This window comes from Acomys minous (assembly GCF_964271855.1).
Source record: "Acomys minous genome assembly, chromosome: 18".
Lineage (NCBI taxonomy): Eukaryota > Metazoa > Chordata > Mammalia > Rodentia > Muridae > Acomys > Acomys minous.
In genome coordinates this window covers 17,168,511-17,179,952 of record NC_140501.1, presented here as the reverse complement: position 1 = coordinate 17,179,952, position 11,442 = coordinate 17,168,511, and positions in this window count along the sequence as shown.

Genomic DNA, 11,442 nt, shown 5'->3' with positions numbered 1-11,442 from the left:
CCATGCCCGCCATAGTTACATTCTTATGAATTAAAGTGGATAGTATGTCTGTCTCTAAGTTCTGACAATAAAAACTGTCCTGCACCTTAGGCACCGATACCACTGTTTACTTGTCACCCTGTAGCAATAGTGAGCAAAGACTGGGAGAGCCACTGTAACTACCAGCTACGGTTGGTTGAACGTTGCGTATCTGCTAGTACCCTGAGTTCTTCCCACGCGGTCTTACTGAATTCACCTCTGTTCTTTTGGATAGAAGTCACCATGCTCCATTTCCCAGATGCAGAAATAGGATCAGCATAACTAAGAAACATACCCCAGTCATTTAATAAGAAATTAAACTGGGATATCAATTCAAGTGACCAACCTCACAATGGAACCGGAAACCATTAATTTATGCTGTTGACTCTTTCCTAGAATAGCAAAGGCTCCCAGGGTCTTTGTAAGTAAAGACTGGTAGCCATTGGGGGTATTAGTGATGAGAAATAAAACTTAAAAAAAAAATCATTTCCCTAGGTGAGTGTTCCTGTATTACATTTATGAGTGAGGAACAGAATAAAGGTCAGGGTGAACATAAGCACACAGAGAGAGCACTCCTTATAAAGACCTTAGGACCTCTGAAACCTCAGCCAGTGACTGCATCTCAAGTAAAATGCCAGCTCAGAACTCCCAGGTGGAAGCAAAGTCCCTACATTGAGATAAATCTATGACTGAGACAAATGAATTAATATGCAGTATTCCAAGTCTTTCGTATTTGAAATCTCTGATGTTGAACACACAACCGCCCCCACTGAGCAAAACAACAATGCCCCAGCCCCAGTCAAATACCAACTTGTGGGAATTTCTAAGCTTAGCAAGTGATAAATCATTATTTGAGATGTACCCTAGAGGTACAGTTAATGGGGGAAAATATGCACTTTATGGTGAGCTAGTGTACTAACTAACCCATGGATAAATGGACGTGAGGTCAAAACTGTTCAAAGCGTGCATGCAGAGGTCTGAAAGAACACTAAGTGAGGACTGTGGAGCTGACGCCTTTCCTCGAGGTGGGTGTGGAACGTGGTAAAGAAATCTGTTGTTATAATGTCATGTTTGTATATATTCACACTTAGGCTTGGACATGCATCTATTCTTGTAACTTGGTAAAATAACCAGAGGGGATGGAAATTCCTGCCTAGACTTGGGTTTTTAGACATGCGTCCTTTATGCTCAGCACCCATCACGTGAGAAACGGCAGCCTGAGAGCGCAGACTTGGCAGGCAGAGCCTGTTCTTTTTTTTTTTTTTTTTTTTTTTTAAACACTCTTCCTTTCTCTGCAGTGGTACCTATTTTAAGAGAACGAAGTGGCCTCACACTTGCCACCCAGCCTTCCGAAGGGCATTGAAGACTTGTTTGGAGCACATAATTTATGCTGTGCTGAAAAATAGCTGAGCCTGTAATGGTGCCCAGAGAATCTACACTCTCTGCTGACCAGGCTCCCATTAATATGCAGTATTTCATTGACAACCTTTTCTAAGTAGGTTTGAGAGGATAATGCCTTGTTTGAATAATAATATGGCACATTTTACTATTCAAAGGGCTTTATTGTAAATCACCCATCTCATTTTATGTTTTAAATAACAAGGGAGATAAGACCAGGATTATTACCTATGGGTACTTGGGAGTTCAGAAAAGTCAAGCAAGTCACAGGGCAGGCTCTCAGCAGAGCCAAGACTACCAGCTGGGACTCTGCCTTTAAGAAGTATGTGCAGGGCTCCAGTACACCGGCAGAACAGTGAGTGACTTTCCAGACACTACCTCTGCCTCTTCCATTTCTGTAGCTTGCTTCTGGCATCATTTAGACTTTGTGGTCATGTAGGGAATTATAAGCAAAAGCTCATAATTCAGCCTGGTCTTGTAGTAAATAATTTTTTAAAAAACCCAACCAGAAAAGCCAACATTTTTTGTTTATTTCCTTGCTTGCATACTCATTCATAGACAGGATCTTACCATGTGGCTCAGGCTGGCCTGAAACTTCTGTGCACAGGCTGGCCTTGATCTTACAGTGGTGTCAGCTTCCGGAGTGCTGGAAATACAGATGTGTATCTCTACATTTGGTTAGCATATTGATTTTGAGAGATTCCTTTAGCCACTTTATTTTTAACATTTCATTGAATATACATATACTAGTGTAATAATACATAACGATGATGTGTGGGTGCATGTGTCCATACTAGGGACTTGACGGTTTTCTAGTTTCATGTCTGTTTCTAGGATAGATGCCATAACCAAAGCCAAGGTCGAAACCCAACACAGGAACTTGGAGGCAGGAACTGAAACAGAGACCACGTAGAAATGCTGCTCGCTGGCTTGTTTCCAGGCTCACGCTCAGCTCCCTTTCTTACACAGCACAGGCTCACCTTCCTGAAGACAGGCCTGCCTACGTGGACTGGACGTGCCTCTGTCAATGAGCAATCATGAGGATGCCTCAACAGTCCTTCTTGGAGGCCAAGCTGATGGATGCAGTTCCTCAGCGGAGACTCTTCCTCCTCAGGTGTGTCAGCTTGACCACCAAGATCAATCATCACCCAGGTTATAACTATTTTCTCATACTTTTTAAACCTACAAGTACTTCTTTTGCTCTGCTTATCATCCTGTTGGTCCCCATAACCTCACATTAACAACATACGCATCAGCCTTTCTGTTTTACCATATTTATATAATTGCCAACAAAAATGTATGCAATTTATATGTATAGTCTTATACTTAATGCTTTCGTATACTGGAGATAAAGTTTGGTTAATTCTTCTAAACAGGAGGTTATATCATAGAAATTTTCTGAAATTTACTGAACAATAACCATGAAAATACTTTTATCATATCATGGAGCCTAGTTATATTTTCTAGTCTCTAGTGGCTGGTTGCAATTCCATACTAAGAGACAAACCAACCATTTGCTTTTCTGCAAGCATTTATTTGTTCTACATCTTGTTTGTTTGTTTGTTTTTAACTACTTGAAACAATTCTAAGTGAAATATACTCAAGCAATACCTCATGAAATATCCTCATATAACTTCGTTTTTATTTCTTTAGGGCAAAGAGTTTTTTCATCTCAGTGAATTTTGACACATTGTTCTCTAAGAGAGATAGGAATGCTTCACATTTTTGCCAACACTGTTGAGTTCTTCCTTTGTTTTATTCAAGCTTTACTGTTTCATTTTATCCAGTTAACACAAATGTTCTGATTTCTATTCCCTTTTCAGTTGTAGGGCAGTCTGATAAAGTAATCATTATTTTTCCTACAATTCCTCAGTTCTTACTGCTGATGAAATTATGATTCTTTGGGAACAATTGCTAGTCATTTGGACTTTTTTTGTTTGTTTGGAGACTTGATGTCATCAAGCCCAGGCTGGCCTTGCGTTCTTATAATCATCTTGCCTCAGCCTCCTGAGCACTACTAACACTATAAACCCCTACCACCAAGGTAGGCTTAGCCACTTGGATTTATCCTGTGTGAACTTCCACAGCCACCCCCACGTCTCTGTGTCAGTAGTTCTGCCCCAGATCTGCTCTCCTTCCTCTCTTGCCTCCTCTTTAAGTCTCATTATTTATTAGCTCTTGGTCTATTACTTTATTTCCAAATTTTTTCCTATCTGCAATTTAGTTTTTCTAAACTACAGTGTGCCTTTCTTTTGGGTCATAACTGTTTTGGTGAAGATTGAATATAAGGTCTCCAAGATTTTTTGAGAATATATTTTTATTGACATTTAGTAACTTTTACTTTAACGCTGCAGTACTTTAACCCACAAGTGTGTGATTAAATAATTTTCCCTTTTCAAATGAATGAAATTAACACCTTGTCTTATATATACTGGGATTCTGACATTAAATCCATGGGGTTTACTTAAAAATAATCATTGAGACTGAGGGAAAATGTGTCAGTTAACTGTCTGGCATCACAACTGTCAGATAACCTGCCAGGTGACTTCAAAGGGCTGCTTTCAGAATCTAAATGCTATTATGAATTAAAGGGATTTGTCCCAATTGCTTACATTTTAGAGAGAAGAGAAGATACTACAAGACAAGAACGGGAAGTGTGGAGTTCACATTACAAGTGGGTCAAAGGTAAGGGATTCTGAAAGCTAAGTTACTAGTCACACATGTGCCCAAATGTACGGTTACATTAATAATGTCAGCAAAACAGAAGCATGCTGCACAGTGTATAGACAGTTGGTATTCATTCTGTGTGGATACATTCAACCCGCCCAACCCCCCACCCCCATCAATCACCTATGCCATCCTAGAGTGTCGTAGGTAGATGTCAGCTCTGAATTTTCTTTCCTGGAAACATTATATTTACAAATACAAGAGAATCAAAATAGATCTTTGTTAGCAAAGAAGTTGACAAAGGCTTGGTATATCCTTGTATTTGGAAGAAAGCCAGGATGGGTGTACATACAACTGAGGCCAAAAGCTACAAGTTCATTAGGTAAAATTCTGAATTTTTGTACCATCAGATTCTTTCTTTGACCATCAGTTTATTATTTTACTAAAGTATTAAATAATAACAGTGGGAAAAGTGTTCTCACAGTTCTAGATAGCTCAAGCCCTGGGGCCAACTTCATGACAGGGAAAAGGCACATGGCTCAAAATCACCTCAATAGATTATACCCAGGTGGTGATATTTGCCCAGGAATCTAGGATCTCTCATTCTCCATATTGACTCAAAGAAAGTAAATTATGTAAACATTGCATTTGAATAAGAACAATATTACTAAGGATTTTATACTTCTGTGTTGCATTTTTTCATCACAAATGAGTTGTATGTTCTGGCCAGAAATGCCTAAGTAGATATTGAAGTGGTGCCAGTGACTGTACATTTATGCCTTGTTTTTGCTCCAAATCACTTGGTACCAGTTCAATTTAGTGCTAACTATAACTCAGTCACTACTGGAACATTCCAGAAGAAAGGAAAAAAATAAGATGCCATGTCTGACATCAAGAAACATAGAGTTAATGGGCAAGACAGGCTCAGAAAACATCTCCTGTTGAGATGTTCACAGGTGCTGGGGGTGCTGGGTATGTGAGCCTATGTACCATGCATAGAGCTCTGGGTTCAAAACTGAGTGTTATGGTACATTTCTATAATCCCAGAAGTCAGGAGGTTAAGGCAGGAGAATCAGAAGTCAAGGCCATCCTAGATTATATAGGGAGGTCAAGGCCAGTCAGAGATAAATGAGAACCTATCTCAAAATAAAGGAATAAAAACAATAAAAGAAGGCTCTATGCTTGCCTCAGTACGGGCTATGAAATATGTCAGTAGATTTTTTGTTTTCCTTTATACTATCGGCATTCAAAGAACAGTAAGCATTGCTGAAGCAAAATCTACTTACTTATAAAGTGATTCCCAGCTATTCATTTGGTTTGTTTGGTGGTAATTAGCACAGATCTATAATAGAGAAAGCGAGGCGACTTTAGATTCTCTGTTCTTATTGCTACAAGAAGGAATGAAAGCAAATGAGTGATAGCAACGTGTTTTCTTTCCTGGGGAAGCAGTAGCTCAGCGAAATCCCCACCTGGCCGGCTGCTTTCATCTGTTTTCAGAAGGCAAAGCCTTTTCAACCCATTGCATTCGGACTTGGAAATAAGTTCCCTGATGTTGGTGAGGTCTCATTTTTACATACTTTTTCTTAGTGCGTACTGAAGTTTTAAGATGATCTCAAATTGTTTTTCCCATTTTTTTTTGTAAACACAAAACCTGAAAATAATTCAGGGGTAAAGGGACATTAAAAAATATTAAGAAGTTCTTTCATATTTTTCCTTCCTCTAGGCTCTCACAATGCATGTTATTATACTAGAGGGGTATCATTCTGTTTAAGAAACTATGGTCTGTAATTATAAGAACAAAGAACTTTTCACATAAAACACCCATTAACATCACTGGATACTTGAAAAATACTATTTTATACAATATATTGTATCCATCTTGACGGATATTCATGATGGAAATGCTAGGAAGTTTCTATGCTTGTGGGAGTAAGTATTTATTATTATTGTTATATTATTATTATTATTATTAGTAGTAGTATTATTATTAGTATTAGTAGTATTAGTAGTATTAGTAGTATTAGTAGTATTACTATTATTGAGACAGGGTCTCATTCTACAGCTCTGGCTGTTCTGGAATACCCTATGTAGACCAGGCTTGTCTTGAATTCACAGAGATCCAACTACCTCTGTCTGTTGTCCTTATTTTTTTAAGATTTATTTTGATTTTATGTGGCTACTTGTGAGTGTGTACATGTACGCAAATACCTTCAGAGGCCAGAGGATGGGATCAGATGTCTTGGAGGCAGAGTTACAGGTAGCTGTAATCTCCCTGCCTGGGTCCTGGGATCTGAACTCAGTTCCTTTGGAAAAGCAGCCAGTGCTCTTAGCCACAGAGCTGTCATCTCTCCAGCCCTTAGTTTCCTTTTCTTTAAAAACTTGACATTGCTGCATTGACAACAGGTATCTTACCAGAGGAGAAAGTATATACTGAAGAAAATGACCTCAAATAAGGAATGAGGAGGTGTGTGTGTGTGTGTGTGTGTGTGTGTGTGTGTGTGTGTGTGTGTAAAACACAAGTGCACACATGTGTTGAGAAAAATTGGATGAGAGGTGTGAACATGCTGCAATTTTTTCTTCTCAACATTTATGTTCATTAAGTAAACAAACATCATGGTTCACAGTATTTACAATAACATATGATATAATTAAAAACCAATTTATGATGCCTTTGGCAGCTATCAGGAGTTATATACTTTGCAGATTCCTGCCACATGTACACTGTAATGCCATTTTAAAGTGGTCAGCACTACTTTGGAAGGACTGCCTGTGCAGTAGGTAACGTTTGTACCTTCAGTTTTACAGTTAAATGAGAACAGGGATGTTGGGTGAACTTTCCCAGGGTCTTAGAAGAAACAAGAGAGGGAACTGGGGACCAACTTTCTAGTCCTCATTTGTAGATGAGAGCACGACACCACTCCTCTCTGTCCCTTTCTTCCCAGCCTTTCCTAGGGACTGTGTGCCTGGCGTGCCTGTGGCAGCAGCCTGCACTGCACTCTCTTTGCTTGACTTAGAGCTCCTGCAATGCACCCCTCTCTACCTGCAACCTGTGTCGCTGACCTCCAGCTCAGAGAACGTTTCTTTTACATGCGCAGTCAAATTAAATTTGCCTGGCCTTTGAAAACTTACATCTGTTGAGTGTATAATTTGTATTGCCATTTGTTCCACAGATGTGTAACAAGACAAATACCTGTCCAGGCTTACGCGGGATTCAGAAATGCTTACGTTAATCATGCCGGTGGGAAGAGGTTAAGGGCTACACAATAAATCAGCCTCCGAATGGTTTCACTTGGAAAGGCCTGGGTGAACAGGGTTATTTTTATCCTAGGATGCTTTTAATTTAAATCAAAAAAATGCTTTACCACATGTTCTGCCACAAGTTCAAAAGGACTGGTAACAAACATTTAATCTTTTTCTTCTCGGATTGGCGCTAAGCCCTCATCAAAAAGCATAGGCAGCCAGGCAGCTTATCTCCACTGAGCTGCTCCCCTTAATGTGTTCCTAATTATAGTCGTATATATTGCTCACTGTGGCCGATTGAACAATATGGCAGTGATTTCTTTACAGGCCTCCCTGCTCTTTGAACTGTGAGTACAGAGGGCTAGAACAGAACCAGATCAATGGGATTTGAGTGCTGGCAAATCAAGCCAGATGCGATCTTGAGAGAATACGTTTCCAGCTGTTTCTCAGAAAAGGACGTTAACCGACAGCTGCGGACCTTATCATTCACGTGACCGTCGTCGTCCTCATCATCTCCACCAAATGCACTCCAGAGTCCTTCCCAGGTTGTGCATCCACTCTCTACTTCTTCCTAAATCATTACCCATCATAGAGTCTTTCCAGTGCCCGAGATGGTGACTGGTTAACATAGATAAGCCCGTGGCTGATGATGTGAGAAAGAAAATATAACCGTCGTATATTGACACCAGATATGCATCAGCGCGCCATGATGTGTGGCTGAAAGCAATGGCTAAAATTTATTTTTAAGGTAGCAAATGCTCACATTTCCATGTGTTTGTAAGGGGGAGATAATCCTCATCTGGGGGCGGGGGGGGGACGACAAATGGTACTTCCTGCTTTGAGGCTGCATCTTTGAATCTTCCACAACACTATCACATGGCACGTGGTATCCAATAAGTAAGCGCTTGCTTTACAGAGAGACAGCTGCTCTAGCGGAAGAGAGCAAGCTTAGCAAATCCCAAAGACGTTGGTGCGACCTTGAGGAGACTCTCAGTCTAAGCTTTAATACATGATTTATGAAGAATGGTTACTTTGGTTAATTTGAGAATCATTCGGACGATGAGGGTGCTCGATAGTGGAGGAACTTAGAGAGTTTTCCACTTCAGCATTAGCTAGCTGTGTGCAATGATTGACACCTCCTCTAAAAGTCACATTTTTAAAAACACTCAGACCCATCCAGCTTGCACCAGGGTCTTAAACCCTGCTCCTAGCCTCCCTTTCAGAACTTTTCTTTGGGTATCTCCTGCCCACAAGGTTAAGGTACTATACGATCTCACAAAAGGAACTTGAGGGGAGTTGGCATTCGTCAGCATAAGGTCAATGTGATGGATCTGTTGCCATCTGAATCAGGTTGGTCAGATAAAATGTAAGAACGGGTTGACATGGGAGGTCAAAGTCAAGAGTATTCAAGTGTTTAGGGACTGGAGAATGTGGCTAATTGAGGGACAAAAGAAGAACTCTACTTGGAATCAGTGACAACACAAAAAGAGGTGCTGGAGGGCAAGCTGGGCAGGGGACACGAAACAAGGCTTTGCTCACACCTTGCTCAAAGCACTTTCTCATCTTATTTTTAGTTAATTTTTTTTGTCTTGGTTCATAAATTCCCCAGGACAAGAACCACAAGAGGCCATTTGATCTTCACATAATCCTTAACATCTCTAACTTGAAAAAGCCAGCTCAATAAATATTTGCTCATAAACCTTTGCATAATATATACTCAGTTCATACTTCAAATATTACAATTCTAGTACTGTTTTTCCTTACCTGAAAAACTCTTCTGAATATTTTAATCCCTGGTTCTTTGTTTTGTTTTTGGAAACAGGGTCTCTTACTATGGAGCTGTAGGTGTCCTTGGACTTACTATGTAGAGCAGGCTGGCCTTGAACTCGCAGATGTCTGCCTGCCACTGCCTCCTGAGTGCTCGGATTAAAGGCATGCCCCACCATGCTGGACTAGCCCCAGTTCTTACAAGGAAAGAAACAAAACTAAAATCTTCTTTTGAAATGTAATTGTTCATGTATGAACTGTACTGTTCATCACTCTTGTACAGTGTTCCTTCAGAGTTGGTACATATGAGTAGTAAATCATGGGTAGTTAAGTTAAAATCAAAGTTCTAGGGAACCACACTACTTTACAAGAGAAGAAAGGAAACTAATGTATCTTAACCTGGCATATATTAGTATATACGAATAATGTGATTCAAATCACAGAACATATCTTGAAACACCTTTTCCTCAGATCACATGCATAGCAAATGTGTTTGGAGCTGTGATCTCAGTATTTTTAATTGAGCACTCCTCTGGTTAAAAAGTTCTCAAGCATATATTCTTAGTACATGTGTGTTTATTCATAAGTTGTACAAATACAATTCTTATATTTAACTTTTCCCCATTGCTTTAGAGAAAAATAACTTTCAGTAGGAATTAAAATGGCCTTTGTCCTTAAACCAGTGGCTTCTCTTGCTCCTATCTTGAGTGTGCACACCCCACCTTGGGCCAGAGAGTGGCTCTCAGAAAGCATCTGCAAGTCTCACCTATGATTGTTGCCAGCTACCCATTTTCTCTCTTCTTTAAGATGCAAGCACAGCAAACAAAACAAAACAAAACAAAAAACAAACAAACAAACAAACAAACCAACAACCAAACAAACAAAAAACCGCACAGAGGCTGCCCTTGGCTCTGCAGGGAAAGTTCCAGAACCTTGCCCGTGCAAGGGAGGAAGTGAGATCACTGAGTAGTAGTATTGGTTGTAAGGCCTCTGCAGTGGCTCTCTGTAGCCAACACTTTAATATGTTTAGTAGGAGTACCTCTGCAGTAGGCTTAATAAAACCAGGGACTTATGAGGACCCTATGAAACCGCCCCAACTGTACTCAAGTTGGTGCTTGGCAAAACTTAGAAGTGAAACTAATATTCACCATGGGTCTATTACAGGGCTTCTCTGTTCAGAGAATGTAAGTTGATGAGCCAGTCTGCATTTGAAGCTGCATGAATGGGGCTAAGTGGTTACTTCTAGGGAGAAAGCACAGGTAATGTGATCAGGGATAGGTCAGTAGGGTTGAGAGTTTGTGTATATTAGTTGATTGAGTGAATACAGAGATGGCTGTTGCATATACTGTCTCTACTATTGAATATATTCTTTTAAACATATAAAGAAATATAACAGTTATTTTTGAAAATGTCATAAGAAATTTAGAAAAGTTCTTGAATTTGACTTGATACTTTCACAAACCAGGTTACGTGTGGATGTGGGGGAAAGGTACATTGTCCTGGAAGGAATTATTGGGATAAAGACTACTTACTATAGCTAGCTGTTAAGAATTAATCTTTTCCCTTTCAAGTCTGACTTTGGAAGGATGGACAGTATGTATTAAACAAAATGTTGAACTTCCTCTTACCAGGGCACACTACTTCTTACAGCTTGTATAAACACTCTATTTTATGCCAACAGAGCTGTCACTATTCTGCAAAACCCTCCGTTATCATTTTGATGGGAAGAAAATTCTAATTCAATCCAACAATTATACATCAGCCGTCTGAACTGTCCTCTGCATAATACAGAACATGCACTTAACAGGAAACTTGGAGTTCACTAAGATGTGCAGTGACTCATCTGCAGTTTTATGAAAAGGGAAGCCAGGCACGTTAATGGAGTTTGTTTTTATAAACATGAAGTGTTTGGGCATGTTTGATTTTTCAGTTGGGCTGCTCAGCCAAGCTTAGTTAACACCTTGTAAAAAGTGAGTTGCTCCTTATTTCCTTAATGGGAACCAGCAAGAGTTATAGCTAAGATCCTGGTATCAGCTTCAGGCCTCGTGCAGCTCCTTTTAAACTGCAGGTTGGATTTAGGATGCAAATCCATCTGGGTACTTGAGACCAGAAAGTGTGTTTCTCCAGGGAACTTAAACTCTCTCCCTATCAATCTTAGACATGTAAGCTATCTAAAAGCAGATCTTTGTTTCTGGTTGCTTAGCCGGAAGAAAGGTTCTACTGATGAGCATTTATATCTTTCTAATCATTCCTTACAACCTGGAGCGGGATCTTCCTGTTTACAACCCGTTTGGCCTTCAGAACATGCCATATTTCTACATCTGTGTAGGTATTACTTTCCTTAGTGATATT